General features: G+C 38.2%; 1 non-coding gene and 1 pseudogene across 1 annotated transcript; one reads left to right on the top strand and one right to left on the bottom strand.

Annotated features, from left to right (window-relative positions):
- The first annotated feature begins 274 nt into the window (after nt 1-274).
- LOC103094363 (uncharacterized) lies at nt 275-14,052 on the top strand. Its single transcript, XR_008913485.1, has 2 exons — nt 275-818; nt 6,036-14,052. It is a non-coding gene; the product is annotated as an uncharacterized LOC103094363 (transcript).
- Nucleotides 14,053-14,664: 612 nt separating this feature from the next.
- LOC100026495 (zinc finger protein 850-like) overlaps nt 14,665-20,573 on the bottom strand; it is a 148,864-nt pseudogene continuing 142,955 nt past the window's right edge.

The following is a 20,573-nucleotide window of genomic DNA, read 5'->3' as shown; positions in this document are numbered from 1 at the left end:
TGGAGCTAACAGCACCTCTTTGGTCCACAATAGGTCAATTATTAAATGTTTATTTTCTGACTCTTATGTTTTATTTTTTGCATTTAAAGACATTCTGAGAAGTCCCTGAGGCTTCAACAGACTGACAAGGGGACCATGGCACAAAAAAGGTTAAGAACCTTAAGAATCCCTTGATTATGCTATAGTTGGCATGCAAGCCCAAAGATTTGCATCACCTATGGAGGATAATGGTTTGTGAAATAAAATATTTTTTTAAAGTTTATTTATACAAGAATCACGTTTGATCAATTTGTTTGAAGATTAGATGATGAGTACAGAGGATGTAGGGCAAATCTGTGGTTTCAGACTAAATCTAGAGAAAGAAAGTCAAAGCCATAATTTAATTTCCAGCTAAAAACATATTTTTAGCTCATGTTATAGGATCTGGGGCACTCTTATTCTTACCACGAGTCCAGCTCACGAATTAAGTTCTCAGACTGACTCCCACCCTACACCTAAACAACTGAGGTCCCACACATGCCGGTCTCCACTTCAAGCCCAGCCTTCCTTTTCTCTCGCTGCTGAACAACCAAAGCCGGTGATTGGCTCCTCCCGCCTCGAAGTTCAAGATCCTCCCGCTTCTCCTACAACTGGGATGAGGAACATTTGTATGGCCAAGAGGTGACCGACTCTAGAAAGACGAAGGTAGTTTACGGAAGTTGTGCAATGCATCACTTCCGGGTACGCCCCGTTGGCTTCCAAGGTCTTCCGTGGGAATTTACTGCGTCTGCGCCCAGCGGCTCCCTGCCAGAGAGTTATTTCCCTAGTTATTTCTTTAGGTGAGTAGTAATTGCGCTCGGATGTGTGGGTTCCTTGGCTGGAGTAGCGGCTCCCTTACCGAGTTCCTGCCACTGGGGTTAGACCAAGGCCTGGTGGAAAGGAGGAATAACTGCTTGAGCCACCAATCTCCCTTCAAGCTCGTGCTCCGCAGCCCCACGCCGGATGGCACCTCCTCTCATTGCCCCTTGCAGGGGTTGAGGTCTTCTGCTTGATCCCATCCTCCAGGAGCTAGGATCGGAGAAGTCTGCAGGATGTCTGCAAGATGCTCAGGCCTAGCTAAGCAGCATCTTTAAAGGAAAGTAGGTTGCAGTGGGGGGCAGGGAGCAAACCTGGTATCCTCCTGCTCAGGACCTGGGGTAAGGGAGCCCACAAGCTGGGGCAAATTCCCGTTCAGTCCTATGGACCCAGTGGGCAGGGGAAGGTAGGGCAAAAACTGCTTGGAAGGAGATCCCGGCTGAGACACTTTGTATCTTTGTGTCTGCCTTTGAACAAACCCTCTTTTCTGGGGAATAGTTTCCTCATATACAAAATGAATAGATTATATGAGGTGATCTCTGAAATCCGTTTCATCAGATCTAAGCAATTGGAAAAGCCATTATTATAAAAATGACAATTCTATCCAAATTAATTTACTTATTCAGTGCCATACCAATCAAACTACCAAAAAATGATTTCGTGGAAGTAGAAAAAACAACAACAAAATTCATCTGGAAGAACAAAAGATCATGGAATATCAAGGGAATTAATGGAAATAAAATGTAAAGGAAGGTGGCCTAGCCTGTATTAAAGTAAATATCAAAACCATCTTGTACTGGCTAAAAAAAATGAATGGTGGATCACTGGAATAGGTAGGCACACAGTACTCAATAGTAAATAACCATAGTAATCTAGTGTTGGATAAATGCAAAGATTCAGGCTTTTGGAACAAGAACTTACTATTTGACAAAAACTATTGAGAAAACAATCTGGCAGAGCTAGACATAGACCAAGATCTCACACTTTTATCAAGATAAGGTCAAAATGAGTACATGATTTAGGTATAAAAAGTGATGCTGTAAGTAAATTATGAGAGTGTGGAATAGTTTACCTGTCAGAACTATAGATAAGGGAAGAATCTTTGACTAAATGAGATAGAGAATATTGCAAGACATAAAATGTATAATTTTATTTTATTAAAAAGAGTTTGCACAAACAAAACCATTGCAGCCAAGATTAGAAAGAAAGCAGAAAGCTAGGGAAATTTTTATAGAATTTGCCTCTGCTAATAGCCTCATTTCTCAGCTATATAGAGAACTATCATATACATAAGAATACAGTTCCCCAACTGATTGTCAAAGGATATGAACCTACAGTTCTCAGGCAAAGAAGTCAAAGCTATCTATAGTTATAGGAAAAATCCTCTAAATCACTATTGATTGGAGAAATGCAAATTAAAACAACTCTGAGATACTACTTCACAATTATCATATTGGTTAATTAGACAGAAAAAAATGATAAATGTTGGAGGGGATATGTTAAAATTGGGACACACATACATTGCTGGGGATGTGAACTGAAAGGACTATAAATCTGTTCATTCCCTTCGATCCAGAAATACCACTACAAGGTCTTTATCCCAGAAAGATTTTTTTAAAAGGAAAAGGACTTATTTGTACAAAAATATTTGTAGCAGTTCTTTTTGTGGTGGCAAAGAACTGGAAATCTAGGGGATGTCCAAGGGATGCCCATTACTTGGGGAATAGTTGAAGAAATCGTGATACATGATTTTAATGTAATACTACTCTACTATAAAAAATAATTAGCAGGATGATTTAAAAAAAACTGGAAAGACTTACATAAGCTGATGAAAAGTGAAGTGAGCAGAACCAGGAGAACATTATACACAGTAAAATCAGTATTTTAGGATCAACTGTGGATGACTTAACTATTCTCAGCCATACAGTGATCTAAGACAATACCAAAGCTATCTACCTTCAGGAAAAAAATGGATGGAATTTTAAGTGCAGTGTGAAGTATATTCTTTCACTATATTGTTTGGGATTTGTGTGTATTTTCTTTCACAACATGACTAATATGGAAATAATGTTTTGCATGATTGCACTTGTATAACCTTTATCAAATTACTTGCTGTCTTAGAGAGAAGGGCTGGGGTGGGGGGGAGGGAGAGAAGTTGGAACTCAAAATTTTAAGAAATGAATGTTAATTATTTTCACATGTAATTTGAAAAAATATATATTATGAAAGAGAAGGAAAGTCCCTTTCAGCTAAATATCCTGTGAACTCTGAATTTTAAAACATAGAATTTAAAATTTAAATTTAAAAACATAGAATGGCAGAACTGGCAGCATGCTTAGAATCTAGTGCAGATCTTAAAGTGAACTTTGTATCTTTTATTTATTTATTTTTTGGTTTGTTTATTTATTTATTGAGCCCTTATAATACTGTGTATTGGCTCCAAGGCAGAAGAGCAGTAAGGGCTAGGCAATGGGGGTTAAGTGACTTGCCCAGGGCCACACAGCTAGGAAGTGGTTGAGGCCACATTTGAACCTAGGACCTCCCATCTCTAGGCTTGGCTCTCAATCCACTGAGCTACCCAGTTGCCCCCTAACTTTGTATCATTTAATAAATAGAGGAAGAAGCCTTAGATCACACAATTCAGTGAACATTTATTAAGCATATGCTGAGGGTTTGAGGTTACCAAAAAATCACTGTCAATTCCCTCCAGTAGACTGAGCTTCTTTAGAGTAAGAGCTGGTTGTCTTTTTATTTCTAACACAGATGCCTATTAGGGCACTTAATGGTTTTTTTTTTTTTTTTTGTAATTGTATGTGGGAAATGAAGAGTTTTATAAACTTGACAATAATTCATTTAAGTAACATTTTAAAATTTTATAAGGTACTTTCCTCACCACAACCCTGTGAGGTAGTTATTACAGAAAACATTATTCCCACTTTACAGTTACAGTAACTTGGGCCTGAGTAAGTGAAGCAACTAGCCATTTTGTCAGAACTGGGATTTGAAGGCAGTTCTTTCTCTTTGTAGTACACCATCTGCTTTTTTTATGAATAAGAAAAAATCCTTTGTTGGTTTAAAAAACTGAGCTGGAATTGAATTTGCAAACAGCTTTGAGACTGTCTGCCTTAACCTGGACGCATAGTATATAGAGATATGTGAAGTCTCAGCAATGAAACTTTTAATTTATATAGTAAACTATAATTTTTTACATCTTAAAAATTTTTTAATGACTTGAAGACCTCCAATGAGGACAAACCTAGTACTTTTGGCTAGGTCTCTTGGAAGTTTTCTCATTTCAAGCCTAAATTTACCTCTGAAACTTTGTAACCCATTGCTCCTAAGAAATAATGGTCCACCTGCCCTGGGACACTTGGGAAGGATTTAAGGGAAGTGTGAAAATTTTGGAAAACGGCCTTGTTTTATGGGTTCTTCCCATAAGTATTTTTAATTAATTGATACCACGTCAACCTGAGGGAATAAGCTCTAGTTCATTATATTTTTCTAGAAACAGGCTTCATGGCCCTTAGAAATCAGGCCAAATCTTTTTGGCCTTTCTTTCATTCCCCAGCCAGGTCTGACTTAAGAGACAGAAGTATTTTCAGAATTTTCTTTACCATTCTTCATTTGCAAATGTTTAGAAACAGGTCCCATCTTCGAATAATTTGGCCTACTTCATCCTTCAGTAAACATTAGGGAAGTCGTGAGAACTAAGGATGTGGTCTTTGGAACCCAAGAAGTGTCAGAAAGTTTGCCAAGATGAGTTCTCTCAGATTTGTTAACTAATTTGTCATATGATACTAGGTGAATCACTCAATTTGTATGTTTCTTAGATCAGGTTGCAACTTCTGCAATTCTTCCTTTTTTTTTTTCCATTCTGCTTTCATCCTGGATTCTTTAGAGGTTGTTCTCTGTTATTTTTCCTTTGAGGTTTAAGTTCAGGTTCAAGGTTCCACTACTAGAGGTCCCATTCTTTTCTAGGTCCCACTACATTGAGACAAGAGAAAGAAAGCAACTTTAGGGTCTTCAGGCCATTTCTGTCTTTAGTCTATAGTAGAGATGTTTCTGCCCCTTATCCCTTCAAGAATAAATCGCTTTTATGGGTCTCTGTTTTGTTCATGGGTCTTCTCTTTTATTAAAGGTACTTTTTTGCTATGAGTATTCTCTTTTCTTATTCTTCTAACAGCTGGAGACAAATTTCATTTCCTTTGTCTCATATTCTACCTCAGGATCTCCAAATTCCATTTACTGAGCGAGAGAGAGAGTACACACTTGGTGTGAGATCCTGGAATGCTGCCAGTTACCTTCATTGAACAAGTTTAAGGGAGTTGGGAGAAGACCACAAGGCTGAGAGTTGTGACTGACATGCCTTATCTTTCTAGCCACCATGTCCTCTTCCCTTTATTACCTATGCCATCAGAATTTTTGTGTTTCTTTCAAAGAACTGCTGGAGTTATAAAATTACTAGAAAGATTGAAGTAGAAAAATCAATAGGAGGGGAACAAAACAGAAATTTGGGGAAAAATGAAAACATTTGCACCACTCAGCATTCACATTTTATGAACATTTTTACTAAATTTCTGTTATATACGATCTCATTTTTATAGCTTTGAAGATACTTAAAAAGTGCCCTCCTGCCCATTTTTTACCCACTTGTGAGGTGTGGGAAAAGAAGAAACTACTTTTTTCCCTGACTTTTCTTGAGTATTTTTTCTGGTCCTTTATAGCTCTAAGTCCTAGTAAGAGAATATTGTGTTTCTAAAATGCCCTTCACTTGGGATCTCTTCCCAAACAGAATAGCCCTTATAAGAGATAGCTTCACTGTTTGGTGTTCTACTTGGCTTAGAAGTAGAAAACCATGAGGGAAGAGAGGTGGAAACCAGAGGCAAGCCTTGACAGTTGATTGCAAAATGGCAATGGTATCTTCATAATGCAAATAAATTTCCTGTTGGGAAATCATGAAATAGTTTAATCTTTTGCTGGCTCTGGCTTCTGTCAATGCCTCCCAGTCTTAATGTCTTCAACATCATATTCCTGCCAATTTTTGTTTTTTCTCATTCCCCACCTTCCTGCACTCCCATTAAAGGAAGTCATTTTTCAAGATGCAAAATTTAGTGTCATGTACATCCTTAGTCATTTGAAGAGGTTTTTCTCCTCTCAACATGAGGAATATGTAATTTATACATATCTTTATCTCTTGTCAGATGGTGAGACCAAGTTTAAGATTTCATTAAAAGAAATTCCTGAAGAAGCAAAATTGCACATGACTTCATGAGGGGGATTCTAGAAGGGAACAGTAACCAGGAACTTGAGTTTGGAAGACCTCTAAAAAATATAGAAGTTTAAAAATTCAAGAAGGAAAACTTACAAGGGAAAAAACTGAAGAGAGAAAAAGAAAAGAGACTGAATGCAAATGATAACCAAGGACAAGCAAATTCCTTCAGGAGAGAAAACAGAAATATAAAAAATTTATTTCATTTCAAAGAATCCATATCAAGATGAACCAGAAGAAAAACTCAAATCAGAAAAATTTGCAAGAAAAAGCAGCACACACACTATAACCTGATTCTGTAGTCTTTTGCTTTAAGGGTCCAGTTTCAAAAAAAGGTGGCAGATTAGAGAGGCAGTGGAAGAACCCAAAAAAAGAGATAATGAAGAGAGAAAGGAGAGATTTTAGGCAAGTGAGAATCAAAGGCAAGAAAACCTCTGCCAAAGAAAGAAGCCAGAAATGTAAGCAGTCTGAAAAAAACTTTTGTCAGAGTTCTCATTTCATTTCACAACAAAAAATCCACATTGCAGAGAGACCCTATGCTTGTAAAGAGTGTGGAAAAACCTTTCGCCAGAGTGCAGACCTTACTGTACATCAAAGAATCCATACTGGGGAGAAACCTTTTATTTGTAATGAGTGTGGGAAAGGCTTTAGTCAGAGATCCCACCTTATTCGGCATCAGAGAATCCATACTGGGGAGAAGCCCTATGAATGTAATGAGTGTGGAAAAACCTTTAGTCAGAGCTCAAATCTGACTGTGCATCAGGGAATTCACACTGGAGAGAAATCCTATGAATGTGATGAATGTGGGAAAGCTTTCCATCGAAGTTCAGGTCTTACTGTCCATCAGAGAATCCACACAGGGGAGAAACCATATGAGTGTAATGAGTGTGGGAAGGCCTTCAGTTGCAGCTCATACCTTATTGTTCATCAGAGAATACATACTGGGGAGAAACCTTATCAATGCAATGTATGTGGGAAAGCCTTTAGTCAGAATTCACATCTAATTCTCCATCAGTCAACTCATTCCCGAAAGAAACACCAGATTCCTCCATTGGTTAGAGCCCAATGTTAATGGAATCAGGGATTCATATTGATTCCTTGGTTCTGCAACCATATCCTGTACTCAGATTAGCCATTTCACAAATGTCTACTTTGCTCAAAACAGAAACTCAAGCGAGAAATTGCAGACAGCTCCCAGCAACTGTTTTGTATGATTACAAAGGGATAGTATATTTCCACTTGTATATTGGTTTGTGACTGCATTTCAGTTCTTTTCACACGGGAGTTGTTAGATTTTTAACCACTGAGGCCAGCCACTCAATATTATCTCTGGTTTTGAAAATAAAACACCACCATAACTTAGTATATGTGGCGAGTAATTATTACTTCATAAGCAGATAAATTTTTTGTCTCATCAAATGTAAAGCCTTGATTCAGTCTGATATGGGGAGGGGAGTGCTGAATCAAGCAATAAAATCTAAGTTAAATCCTTTTCAGACTGGGCTGGAAATATATTCCTATTGATGATTTGTGTCTAAAGAGATATACCATAAAAAAATGTGAAACTGATCCATGAATCTGTGATTGTCTTCCATGGGGTTGAATGTGCAGAGTAAGCCATCAAGGGAGGGTAACTTGGAGGATTAAAAATCTAAAACTATCACCAAACTCAATCATACCCCATTCCAAGAATTCATTTTTTTTATTAGAGCTAAAAGGACATTTATAGACCCAGCTCTCACTTGTGGCTCCCAGTAGCTGCTAGCATGCGGCAGCAGCCACACCCCAGGCAACGGCTTCGACAGGCCAGCCAAACCTTGTGAGAGTAGCCATCAGGTAGTTGTGGACCCCTGGTGAACCAGGGCTTTGCTCACCCAGCATGTGAAGACTGCTTCCGCTGAACAGATGGAAGAAACCAATAAGAAGGTTCAACGGCTGAGATGGCAACACAGCAAGGCACTGTGGAGTGCTTAGGGCATGTTGGAGCACAGAGGACAACACGGCCATCCAATGCAGCTGAGCAAGTCTCCAGGTGTAACAACTTTTCATGCCACTGGACCCAGGCTTCCAACGCCGAGAGAGTGGGACTGTCTCTGTGCAACGACTTTTCCACTTAAATCTCCTTCACGCACAAGTGTCTTTGTGCACACTCATCTACATCACAGATGAAAATGCACAAAGACAATTGTCATCCTCAGTTACCGAGAGACTACTACCACTACCCTTCATTTTATAGATGAAGGAAACTAAGGTGCAATGAGAGGAATGGTTTGCCCAAGGCCACATATTTGATAAAGAGCAAAGCCAGGATTTCAGTGTGAGTCTCCTGACAAAATTCAGTGCTGTCATAGTCACAGTAGGTTTACACCTAGTCCTTTTCACCTGTGTAGTTGCTTTTCTGAAAAACCAATCTCCTTACCCTGTTTTTGCTGCCATCTACCCAGTCTCAAGTTTAATATTACTTTGGACACATTTCTTACCGATTTTGTGCCATCAGTCACCACATCTTCATTGTTCTTGAATTACTGTGATACCTGTCATGTATACCTTGGCCCTAGCCACAGCACTTAACCTGTTTGCCTCAGTTTCCTTGACTATAAAATGGGGATAATAATAGCACCTTCTTCCTAGGATTGCCACAAAGACCAAATGAGATATTTGTAAAGTGCTTGTGCATAGTGGCACATAGGAGGCACTATATAAACATCAGCTATTATTTTTATGTGGAGGGTTTGAGAAATTGTGAGCATTAGGGACTGGAATGAAGCTAATGGTCTTAGAGTAATAGGAAAGTTTGGGAGACAGCAGTGTAACAGTTAAAATTTAGGAATATGGGGAGACTGAGGCGGGTAGAAATTAGTTTCTCTCTGCAAGGAGTATTATATTTTTTTAGAGGTTTATTAAAGGTTAAAGATTAAAGAAAATACAGAATAAGAAAAAACACGTGCCTAGGCCAGATAACCTCACATCACAGAAGAGATACATCTGCTCCAAAACGGAAGTCCAAAAGAGAGGACCCAAAAACCTTTGCCACCAGCTTAAATCCTTCCTCGATCTCTGCCCACCTCAGAATTCCCGTGAGATTACAAAGCATTTTGGGGAAGTGGAGCAAAGGCTTGTGGGGTTTGTAGTGATGTATTCGAGTCTATTTTTTACATGCCCCCCATTGGATCGTTGGGGAGCAAAGTTTCCCCAAAAAGGATCATGAGAACATAATCAACTTAAACATTACAATAATTTGAGGATAAGAGAAAGAAAAAAAATTAAACCAATAATTGCTGAAACGCATTGACAAAAAGCCAGTTAGGGGGCAGTCCCCTTTGGCTTGAAAGTATACATACAAATAAATGTTCAATCAACCACACCCAAAGTTCAATTTTGTGCAACTTGTGGTCTGGAGGCTTCTTCATGGTGGCTTCTCCAACAGTTCAGTTCTGGATTCAGAGAGGTAGCATCTTCTTTACCTAAAATTCTTCTCAAAAGGAATTTAAACTTTGCAATTTAAATAATAATAATATATATATATATTTTTTTACAGCAGGGTCCAGTGAACCAGCATTAATTTTTTTTAAACCCTTACCCTGTGTCTGGATACTAAGTATCCATTCTAATGCAGAAGAGCTTTAAGGGCTAGGCTGTTGGAATTAAGTGACTAGGCTAGGGTCACACAGCCAAAAATACCTGAGCTCAAATTTGAACCTAGGCCCTCCTGCCTCCAGACCTATCCACTCTATCCACTGAGACTGCCCCACAACAAGCATTTAAGCATCTGCTAAATGCCAGGCACTATTGCTAAGCATTGAGGAAACAAAGGCAAAAATACTCTGCTCCCACAGAATTTACAATTCAATGAGGAAGACAAACTATACTTAAAATATACAGAGGATCAAATGGAGAACTTCAGGGAAGGGAAGGCAGGAACATTAAGGAGGACTGTGAAAGGCTTCTTGTAGAAAGTGGGATTTTAGTTGAATTTTGAAGGGAGTCAAGAGACAGAGATGAGAAGAGAGATTTTACACATGAAGACCACCAATGAAAATGCCTAGAGTTGGGGAGAGGGAGTGCTTGCTTAAGGAACAGAAAGGAGGCCAGTATCATGGACTTTACCTTTGGGAAATAAAGTGTAAGAAGCCTGGAAAAGTAGGAAGGACCCAGATTATGAAGATCTTTGCCAGATTGTTTTTTCATTTGATTCTAGAGCTGATAGGGAGCCATAGACATTTATTGAGTAGGGGAATGTCATGATTTAGATCAGTCTGACAGCTGAGTGGAGATTGAACTACAGTGAAGAGAAACTTTAAGGCAACCAACCAACAGGCTCTTGCAGGGGGCAGGTTTGAGATGATGAGACCCTGCACCAAGGTGGTGGCTGTGTCAGAAGAAAAGAGTATCTGCTAGAGATATAAAAGTAAAACTGTCAGATTCCAGTAACAAATTGGATATGGGGAGGAGAGAGAAGTAGAAATTGAGGATAACACCTAGGTTGCAAACCTGGGATATTGGGAGGATAGTGATGTCCTTGACAGGGATAGGAAAGTTTAGGAGGGTTTGGGGGAAGAAACAGATGAGTTCAGTTTTAGATATGTTCAGTTCAAGATGTCTAATAGGCAGCTAGAGATGCAATCTGCTTCTATTCCCCCTGAACTTCTTTTCCTCATCCATAGCCTAATCATAGGTTCTCATCTTCTAAATGACTCATTTTTTAAAAAAAATGTATTTTTCCCCTAATTACATGGAAAATATTTCCAACATTTTAAAAATAATTTTGAGTCTCGAATTCTCTTCCTCCCTCTACCCCCATCCCTATTCCTCTGCTGATATGGTAAGTAAACTCACATAGATTTTACATGTATAATCATGTAAAACATTTTCCCATATTGACCCTTTTGTGGAAGGAAACTTGAAAAAAATTAAGAAAGTGAAAAAAGCTTGCTTTTTGTCTGGATTCAAGCTATCAGTTCTTTCTCTAGAAGCAGATAGCTTTTTTTTTTTTGGTATCGTGAGTCCTTTAGAATTATTTTGGATCATTTTATTACCGAGAATAGTTTAGTAATTCACAGTTGTTCATTGAACAGTATTCCTGTCACTGTCAATGTTCTGGTTCTGCTTCAGTTCAAGTAACTCTTTCCAGGTTTTTCTGAGTTTCTCCTCATCATTTTTCTTATAGCACAATAGAATTCCATTACAATAATATACCATAGCTTACTCAGTCAGTTCCCAATTCATGGGTATCCTCTCATTTTACAGTTTGTTACCTCCACAAAAAGCTGTTCTAAATTTTGTTTTTGTTTTTCATCTCTTTGGGATACAAACCTCGTAATGGTATTATTGGGTCAAATAGTATTATGTATTGCTTTATAACCATTTGGTATAGGACCAAATTGCTCTCCAGGATGTTTGAATCAGTTCACAACTAACTCCCTCAACAGTATATTAGTCTCTCAATTTTCCCACAACCTCTCCAAGTTTTGTGATTTTCCCTTTTTTCTGTCTTTTTTGTCATAATTTTTCTGTCTTTTCTGTCATAATTAGCAATCTGGCAGGTATGTGGTGATACCTCAGAGTTGTTTTAATTTTCATTTCTTTGACTAAAAATGATTTAGTCCATCTTTTGCATGACAGTAGAGAGCGTTTTTAAGAAATGTCTGTTCACTTACTTTGACCATTAAATCCCTCATCCTCAATTCAGCTTCCCTGGTTAATTTTTTGTTTTGTTTTGTTTTTTGCTTCAAAGTAATCTCATTTAAATTACCCTCTCTTGTTCTTCCCTGGCACTTCTCTCAATCCTGTCCTGTTTTTCAGCTGAATGAATTTATTCCTCTACCCAACTTTGTGTGTGTGTGTGTGTGTGTGTGTGTGTGTGTGCACGCGCACGTGCATGTGCTTTCCTCTTTTGACAGGCTCAGATTAGAAAGAAGCTCAGATGTTATTTCTTCACTGACTCCTCTTTATTTGTATAATCTATTTGCGCAGTCCAATTATGTAAGGTAATTTCCACCAACTTTTCTTCTCTCTTCCCCCTTCTGCTACACACATATTTTCTTTCACCATCTCTTTTCTTTTAAGATTATCAATACATTAAAAAATCACCTGAAGTCCTCTATATTTTTAAACTTCCTCTATATCACTGCTGATATGATTCTGAGAGGACACAAATATCTTTGCATATTCGAATGTAAGCAGTTTGTCCTTATTTAGCCTCTATATAATCACTATCTATTTTTTAAAAAATCCTTACCTTCTGTCTTAGAATCAAATCTGTATTGGTTGCAAGACAGAAGGGTGGTAAGGGCTAGGCAATGTGGGTTAAGTGACTTACCCAGGATCACATTGCTTGGAAGTGGCTGAATTCAAATTTGAACCTAGGACCCCATAACTCCTCCAATCACTCATTTAAAAATTATTTTAAAATACCTTGACTACTGCTTTTTACATGTCAAACTTTAAACGTAACTGTTCTCATAAGGAATGCTTGGAAGTTTTCTATAGCATTCAAGATGCATTTTAGAGTTGTAGAAATATACTAAATTCTGCCAAATAAGTTATTCTTGATTGTAAACCTATATCTTTTGCTTTCTCGATATTGTAATCTACACTCTTACTTCTTTATTATGGTGACTGCTAAATCTTATGTAAGTATGACTGTAGCATCCTGGTATTTGAATTCTTTTGACTGTTAGTGGTACTTTTTGTTTAACCTGGAAGTTCTGGATTTGGGCCATAATATTCCCAAGAGTTTTTATTTGAGGAATATTTTATTACTTCTTGTTCTCAGGGAGTCATTAAAAATTATTTGGTCTATTCTAATTTAGGAGAAATCTGTTGCTTGGATAGTTTTATATCTCTTGTGTCAAATGTTAATAGGGATAATATGAGGATTGGGTTCAGTTACTTATAAATACATTTGGCTATGATCAAACAAAATTTATCCCTGGTAATCAAATCTGCTGGTGATGAACCTCTTCCTTGCCTTTACATTTGGGTTGAATGGAGTGTGCACACTGATAGAGTCTAGAAGCCTTAAAAATAAGTTTCTTAATTAGTGGTTTGTTTTTAATTAAAGCTAGTTAATTACATGTTATAACAAATTTCCACGCAAGTTTTCCTAAGTTATATGATTGAACTTATCTTCCTCCCTTCCCTTCCTTTCCCTTCCCACTCCTAGTGCTATTAATCAGTGGTTTAACCAGGCACCAAACAACTGTGAAAGAGAATTTTTTACTCTATTGTCTATCCTGAGTTAACACAAATTTAAGTACCCCTACTTACTAAGGTACTACCTCACTAGACTGAAGACAGGATTAACTCCCCCTTATCTACTTTTGAATTGAATCAACAAAAGATTAAATACCCTACTTAGTACTAGGTTAGAAACTAGCAAGGTACTTAGAGAATTCACATCCTTAGAAATTCAATCAGCCTTGAATCTGTGAATCTTTTTGATGAGAACTTAACCTTCAGAAGGTGAGAAGTCAATCCTTACAGACACTGCTTCCTGGGCAGTGATAGATAATTTGGAAACTGTGAAGAGGAGAGGGAACAAGAAGTCATCATAAAAAGCAAGCCCCAAACTCCTTCAGGGCAGATTGTCTTTGAGAAGATAGTCTGAAGGTATTGTCTTCTGGAGGTAGTCTTCTGGAGACTGTGGCTTGGATTGTGGGCTTGGAGCTAGGCTTCAACTTGGACTCTGACTCCTAGACTGCTTCATTGGGTGAGTGAAAGGCTGACTCCTTTCCTAGTTTCTGAAGAGACTAACTTCAATGTTGGAGGAGGCAATGTGGTTACTCACTACCAGCCTTCCTGGTTGAGAGCTAATTGATCTCTTCTTGGATTAAGCAAAACTGGAGTAACACATTTAGGTTGACAGGATAGATAACCTCTCTAACCCCCTCACATTTCTCTTGTTTCTTCTCTATTTGTATATATTTGTAAATAAATTTTTGACTCGAGATATATGCTAGCGACCACGTAATTTCATATAATCATTGTCCAACCATTAATTTTAACCTTTACACAACTGCAGATGTATAGATTTGTCTTCTGATCAAGCAAGTTACTAAAGTTGCCTACTCTATGTTAGGTTAGGTAAGCCATGAAATCCTCTTCTAAAACCTGGAAGTCACAAATCTGAGAGCTAAAGCTACCTTGTTGAGAAAGAAGATTCAGTTCCCTGAAATTTGTTTTATCTAGTAAATTAGATTTACTGGGCTGATGGAGGAGGATTAGGTTCATTTATTTATTTATTTATTTAGTTAGTTAATTAATTAAATTAAGTTTAATTTAGTTACTTATTACCTTTTGCTATAACCAAACTAAATTTGTCATGGGTAACCAATTTGCTGGTGATATACCTCTTCTTTACCTAAGGTGAATCTTAACCTAAGCAAAATCTTATAAACATCTCCTCAGAGACCCCAAGCATACATTTTCCAACTCATTTGACATATTTCACACTAATAGGAAGTGGGGAGAAGTGGTAAAGTCCCTGTCATTGAGATTAGAGTCCAATTGGAAGAGCATACCTCCTATGTGAAGGATGAAGAACAGTCATGAAGCAAGTGTCCAAATGAAGATGTCACATTTATTTTTGCAACAGCTGACAGACTCAACCCAGAATCTAATGACTTAAAATGGATATTTCTTTAAAGTTAGATAATTTTATTTTACCAATTACATGTCATAGCAATTTTCCACATAAGTTTTCTGTTCCAAATTGTCTCTGTCCCTCCCTTCCCTACCCCCTCCCAGAGGTGGCAAACAATCTGATCTGGGTTATACACATACCATCATGCAAAACATATTTCCATATTATTCAGAATGGATAGTTTTATGAAATGACTGACTTAAGAATATGGAATGAATGCCAGAGCAGTTTTTAATTAATGCAAGGCTATATAAATTATAGAAACGATCTCCAAATTTGTTTTCTTGCCAAAAGTCTTTATTGCATATACCAACAGCCATACCAATTACCATAGAGTAATCTTTATGGGGCATCTCTTTCATCAGATGCTGCTTACAAATTTATAATTGCTTTCTATTAATGCATAAACTCCCAATTCTTTTACATAGTGTCTCACCCCTTGCTGCTAAAAATTTAAAAATCTCTGGACCATTACTCTGAGCTGAAGGTCCATCTTTAAATGTGGCAAAGTAAAGCTAGAGGTTTTTGCCAGAGATTTCCTACATTGCCCATGTCCTTTCTCAGTTGCCCTACAAACTTTTGTGTGGGACTAGATTTAATCCTGTGGGCCTGACCTAAAAAAGGTACATTTCTCCCCTTGGCTTACTCATTGTGCCCACTATGAGTTTTACTCCAGAAATCTCTGGAATGAAGTTTAGGTGTACCTCGTGTTTAGGTTTTCCCAAATGTAGAGAATAAGGTCCCTAACTCCCACACAGGAACTTATTATACAATGTGAGTACTGTGTATAGGACAGTATTTCCCCTACAGAAAAAGCATGACACAAAGGAATCAAAGGAATGTGCACATATAGAAACAAAACATTCAGAATAACCCACTAGACTCTCCCTAGAAGATAAAGATACTGAGATTGCTAAGTGAATGTTCCCCATTTACCTAGGGACAGATACTGTCCAAGAAACTCCTAAACATAGCATGGGAAGTTGGTAAATTCCAAATCTGGACCCCTCAGATTTGGCTTTTGGACACCAAAAACAAGGAATTACATTGTGGTCCTCTTCCCTCTCCAAGGAGTGCATTGTTTCAAAAAATCTCCCTTTAGGTTTGGTGTCTGAATACTTGAACTCTGGAATTCCAAACTTGGAATTCCAAGAAAACCCACTAGACTGAGAAAATCCATTCAGAATCAGTTTCTGATGAAAGCATATGCTACTTTTGCCATGTTTCTGAAGGATCTTATCAATACCCTGGCTTCTCCCATATCTTGGACCTGGAAAATACATTCTTAGAAGGTCTCTAGTCTCTGATCTATGCTTACAAAGGGAAAGAAGTAGCAGGCAACTAAGAATTATAGGTTCAAGAACTCTTAGCTTTGCCACATACTTCTGCAAAATAGCATTACTGCGGGCTTGTGAAAGGAGGGAAATACCCTTCTCCCCCACCCCTTTATTGCACTAATGTCTGGAAGTTCAAGGGACAAGGATGAAAGGTCCAAGCCTATTGAATGGTAAGGATTTCACCATATCAATCCTCATCTCAGGCTACCATACCAACTTCCAAGTCTTCTCCATACGAAGCTACGACTCCCTCTTGTCACACACCCTTTCTAACTTGAGAAATCAACATAGTCATTCCAGGCAATGACACTTCGCCAATAGTTGCCCCAGTACTCACTATTGTTTGACTTTTCTCTCCAACACACGTCTTCCTTACCATCTCCTTATGTGTTGGCTCCCCTGTTAGAATGTAAGCTCTTTGACAGCAGGGACTGCCTAACTTGTATTTGTATCTCAAGGATTTAGCACAGTGCATGGCATATAGCTGAATGCTTAATATTTTTTCATTCTTCATATACTAGAAGAGGTGGCCTTTTTAGCTTTTTGTACTTCAATCAGCCAGTCATCAGGACACTGATCTCTAAAAGTCTGCAAGTTCTTCCCATCTACCCTCCCCCCACCTTACAAATGGACTTAAAGCAGAGCTTGATAAATTATAAGCTCTAGGGTAGTGATGGCAAACCTTTTAGAAATGGAGTGCTGTGCCCACCTGTTCCAGACTATGTGCTGTGCCCCTTCCCCCACCAAGTGCCAGGTACACCCAGGGAAGGGAGGAAGCTCTCCCATTGGGCTGCTGGGCAGAGGGGCAGAGCATGATGTGAAAAAATGTCATCAAGCACAGTGAAGAGGGGGAGGGGAGCATCTCCATTGCGAATCCCTCTACCTTTCTAGGAACAAATTCAACAGGGGAGGGGAGGAGGGTGGTGCCCATGCCCACAGAGACTGCTCTGTGTGTCACCGTTGATATCTTTTCCATAGGTTTACCATCACTGCTCTAGGGCATGACCATGGTATTTTCTCAAAGAAAATTCCATAATAAATTGTGAATTTTCAGATTTGAGTTTTGATATTCAATTGTATGCTCAGAATTCTCAATATGCATGAAAAGTATTTTGAGTCTGGATCTTCCCTGGGATTGAGAGAAATGTCTATCACTCAGGAATACTCAGCTCTGCTGCATCTGCTGAAGCTACACTGTACTTATTCTCTAGTTCTCTTGGTTGGAGAAGTGCTATGGGAGCCATGACAACTGGGCAGTTTTTCCACTGTCACCTCTTTGCCAAAGCAAATTACAGGATCAAATATATTTTTTAAACATAATTGAGTTACATTTTAGATTTTATACAATAATTTTAAGCAATTTCAAAATTTTAATTACATTACCTCAACTCTAACACCAAATTCTGAGTAGGATCATAGAACCTTAAAAACATTTTTATATTGTCAAAATGTAGAATACTCTTCCTCTTCATTCCCAGAGAATGATCCCATTTGTTTAGAAGAGCAAATAAACTTAGCTAAGCATTCCACACTTGTGGACCTGGACCTTTGCAAAGGAATAGGGATCTATCTCCTCACACCTCTTTGGATCTAAGCTTGTTCTCTACATTTTCACCACATTTAGTTTTGTTTCATGAGTAATTGGTCAGTGTAAATTAGTTTTCCTGGCATTGCTTACTTCACACTATTTCAGTCATCATCTTTGGCAATTTGCCAGGTGGGAGGTAAAACCTTAAGGTTTTATCTGCATTTTCTTCTTAGTCATCTAAAGCCATCTTCCATATGGTCATTAAAACCATAATGGTTCACTACTGCATTGGGTAATATTTGTTCCTATCCTTTGACTCCTTTTCTATTTGGGAGCGACTGTTTAGTCAATTGTTTCTGTTGGTTTCTATTTATCTTAAATATCAAACTTTTAACAGTTACATTATACAGATTTTTTTTCCCTCAGTCAACTGTTTCCCTCACCTTATATGCATTTTTTCCCCTTTGGAAACAACTTCAATTTCATCTAATTAAAATGAACTATTTTGTAGTTGTCTCAGTCTGAATCCTACAATGTTAAAAGGGAAGAGGAATTTGAGATTATCCAATTTAATCCTCTAATTTTACCTGTAAAGAATCTAAGACAAGAATAAAGTGACTTGCCTAAAGTTATAGGTAGCAAGCAGCAGAACTAGATTAAATCCAGCTTCTCTGCCAGTGTTCTTTCCAATACACTCAACTGCATGCAAGGTGGAGGGATTGATTGTTTTCTTATTGTATGGCTGTGAATGTATTTTTTTTTAACAGATGCCTTTTGTTTTTTTACACCAGTCCTTCCTGATAGAGCCCACCCTTCCCCCATTGAACCCTAAGAAACAAAGAAAGCCTCTTGAGCAAAAACCACCAATACTAGGTTAGTCTCTTCAACTTTTCATTCTCATAGTTCCACACCAGAGGGAAGTGTTCTCCAGAATCAGTATGTCATTATGCTCAACCTTGGTTTAGTTGCTTAAATGTTTTCACTCGTGACAGTCAATATATACTTTGTTTTGGTTCTTTCTTGGATTTGGAGTAGCTTCTGGCACTGCTATTTACCATCTGTGTCAAAACACTTAAACTATCTTGGTTTCAGTTGTCTCATCATGTAAAATGAAGGGGCTGAACTTGGTGAGCTGGACCAGAACTTAAGAGATCATCTTATTCAACTCCCTCATTTTATAGATGAAGTCTGGAAAGGTTAATAGCACGACCATATCTGTGATTTGAACCTAGATTCTCTGTTAAGATTAGTGCTCTTTCCACTAATGACATTGCCTTTCAATACCACTTTAAAATGTGGATTAGAGAATCCTTTATTCTCTACTTTTTAACCTACTAGAAAGGTGGGTAAATTACTCATTAGGGTCTGCCATCATTTCCCTAGGTATCTACTAATTTGTTTTATAAGATTTAGGGACTTTAGTATATCCTAGAGGCTCTTTTCTCCTCCTGTAACCTTTGGCCATCTACATGAAAAAAAAATAGCTCAAAACATATCTAATCATTTGAAAACAATTTAAAATATAGCTAATTTAAAACACAAATAGGTCCAGGAAATATATTGAGTTCTTAAGGTCTTTCATAATTTGACCCAATTTACCTAGACATTCCTTACCACTACACCTCAATATTTATACCTATCCCTTCTATTCCCACCCCCCAGCCCCAACACACACAAACACAAAAATCATTCCTGCCTTTCCTCTTACTGCTTCCTTCACCTGGAATGTCCTTCCTTCTTCTCTCCATTTATCTATATCCAGGTGATGTTCAGTGTCCAGCTTAACTCTCATTCTCATAGCACCTACCATTATTAGGCAAATGGAAGAGCACAGAAATAATTACTGAACTAACACAGCTGAAACTTTGCCCCATCAAGATGGTGCTCTCACCAGCGCAGCTAGCTTATGTTTCTTTCGAGCATGAGTTGTTTGATGGAAAATAAGATGTGAGCTCTGACCAAAAGCTTTTCCACACTCATTACATCGATAGGGCTTTTCCCCAGTGTGGATCCTCTGATGGACAATAAGATAGGAGCTACAACTGAAGGCTTTCCCACATTCATTACATTCATAGGGCTTCTCCCCAGTGTGGATCCTCTGATGGACAATGAGGCGTGAACTTCGACTGAACGTTTTCCCACATTCGTTACATTCATAGGGTTTCTCCCCAGTGTGGACTCCCTGATGGACAATAAGGCTCGAGCCTTGACTGAACATTTTTCCACACACATTACATTTATAGGGTTTTTCTCCAGTATGAATTCTATGATGCCGTATAAGGTGTGAGCTCCTTGTGAAGGCTCTCCCACACTCCTGACATTCATAAGGTTTCTCTCCAGTATGGACTCTTTGATGTACAATAAGGGTAGAGCTCTGACTGAAGGCTTTCCCACATTCATCACATGCATAAGCATTCTGGGTTCTCTTCTGTGCAGCAATTTTTGAGCCAAGATTAAAACTTTTCCCCAGTTTTTCACAGTTCTGGCCTTTCTCTCCTGAGGGGCTTGTCTTATCTTTGTCCATAGTTCTTTGGAAATCTTGGTTCTCTTCCTTTACCATCTTTCTTATAGGGATTATCAGCTGCCTCACTTCTTCCCCATGCTCCCCTTCACAAACTCCTACAAACTTAGATCCCAGGGGAATATCTTGATGGAGTCTTCCTGATGCCACTGCATAAGATCCTGTTTCTTCAGAGAGTTCATTACTTCCAAGTCTGGTCTTACCACCTGACACAAAATAAATTGTAAAAAAATTAAATCATCACCCTTTTTGCAATGCTAAGTAAGGAATTGGGTAATAAGTAATAAGTGACACTTAAAGTTATGAACTCTTTAGATACCTGCACAGTTGTTTCATAGTATGGTTAAGGGTTGAATTCAGATAAGAAAAAAATAGAAATAATATAAACAGTTTACACTGATAATCACACTTCAAGGTTTACCTAAACTATAGCCCTAATC

Source organism: Monodelphis domestica, chromosome 7, assembly GCF_027887165.1.
Source record: "Monodelphis domestica isolate mMonDom1 chromosome 7, mMonDom1.pri, whole genome shotgun sequence".
Lineage (NCBI taxonomy): Eukaryota > Metazoa > Chordata > Mammalia > Didelphimorphia > Didelphidae > Monodelphis > Monodelphis domestica.
Note: the sequence above shows the minus strand (reverse complement) of the source record. Positions and strands in the feature narration are given on the sequence as shown.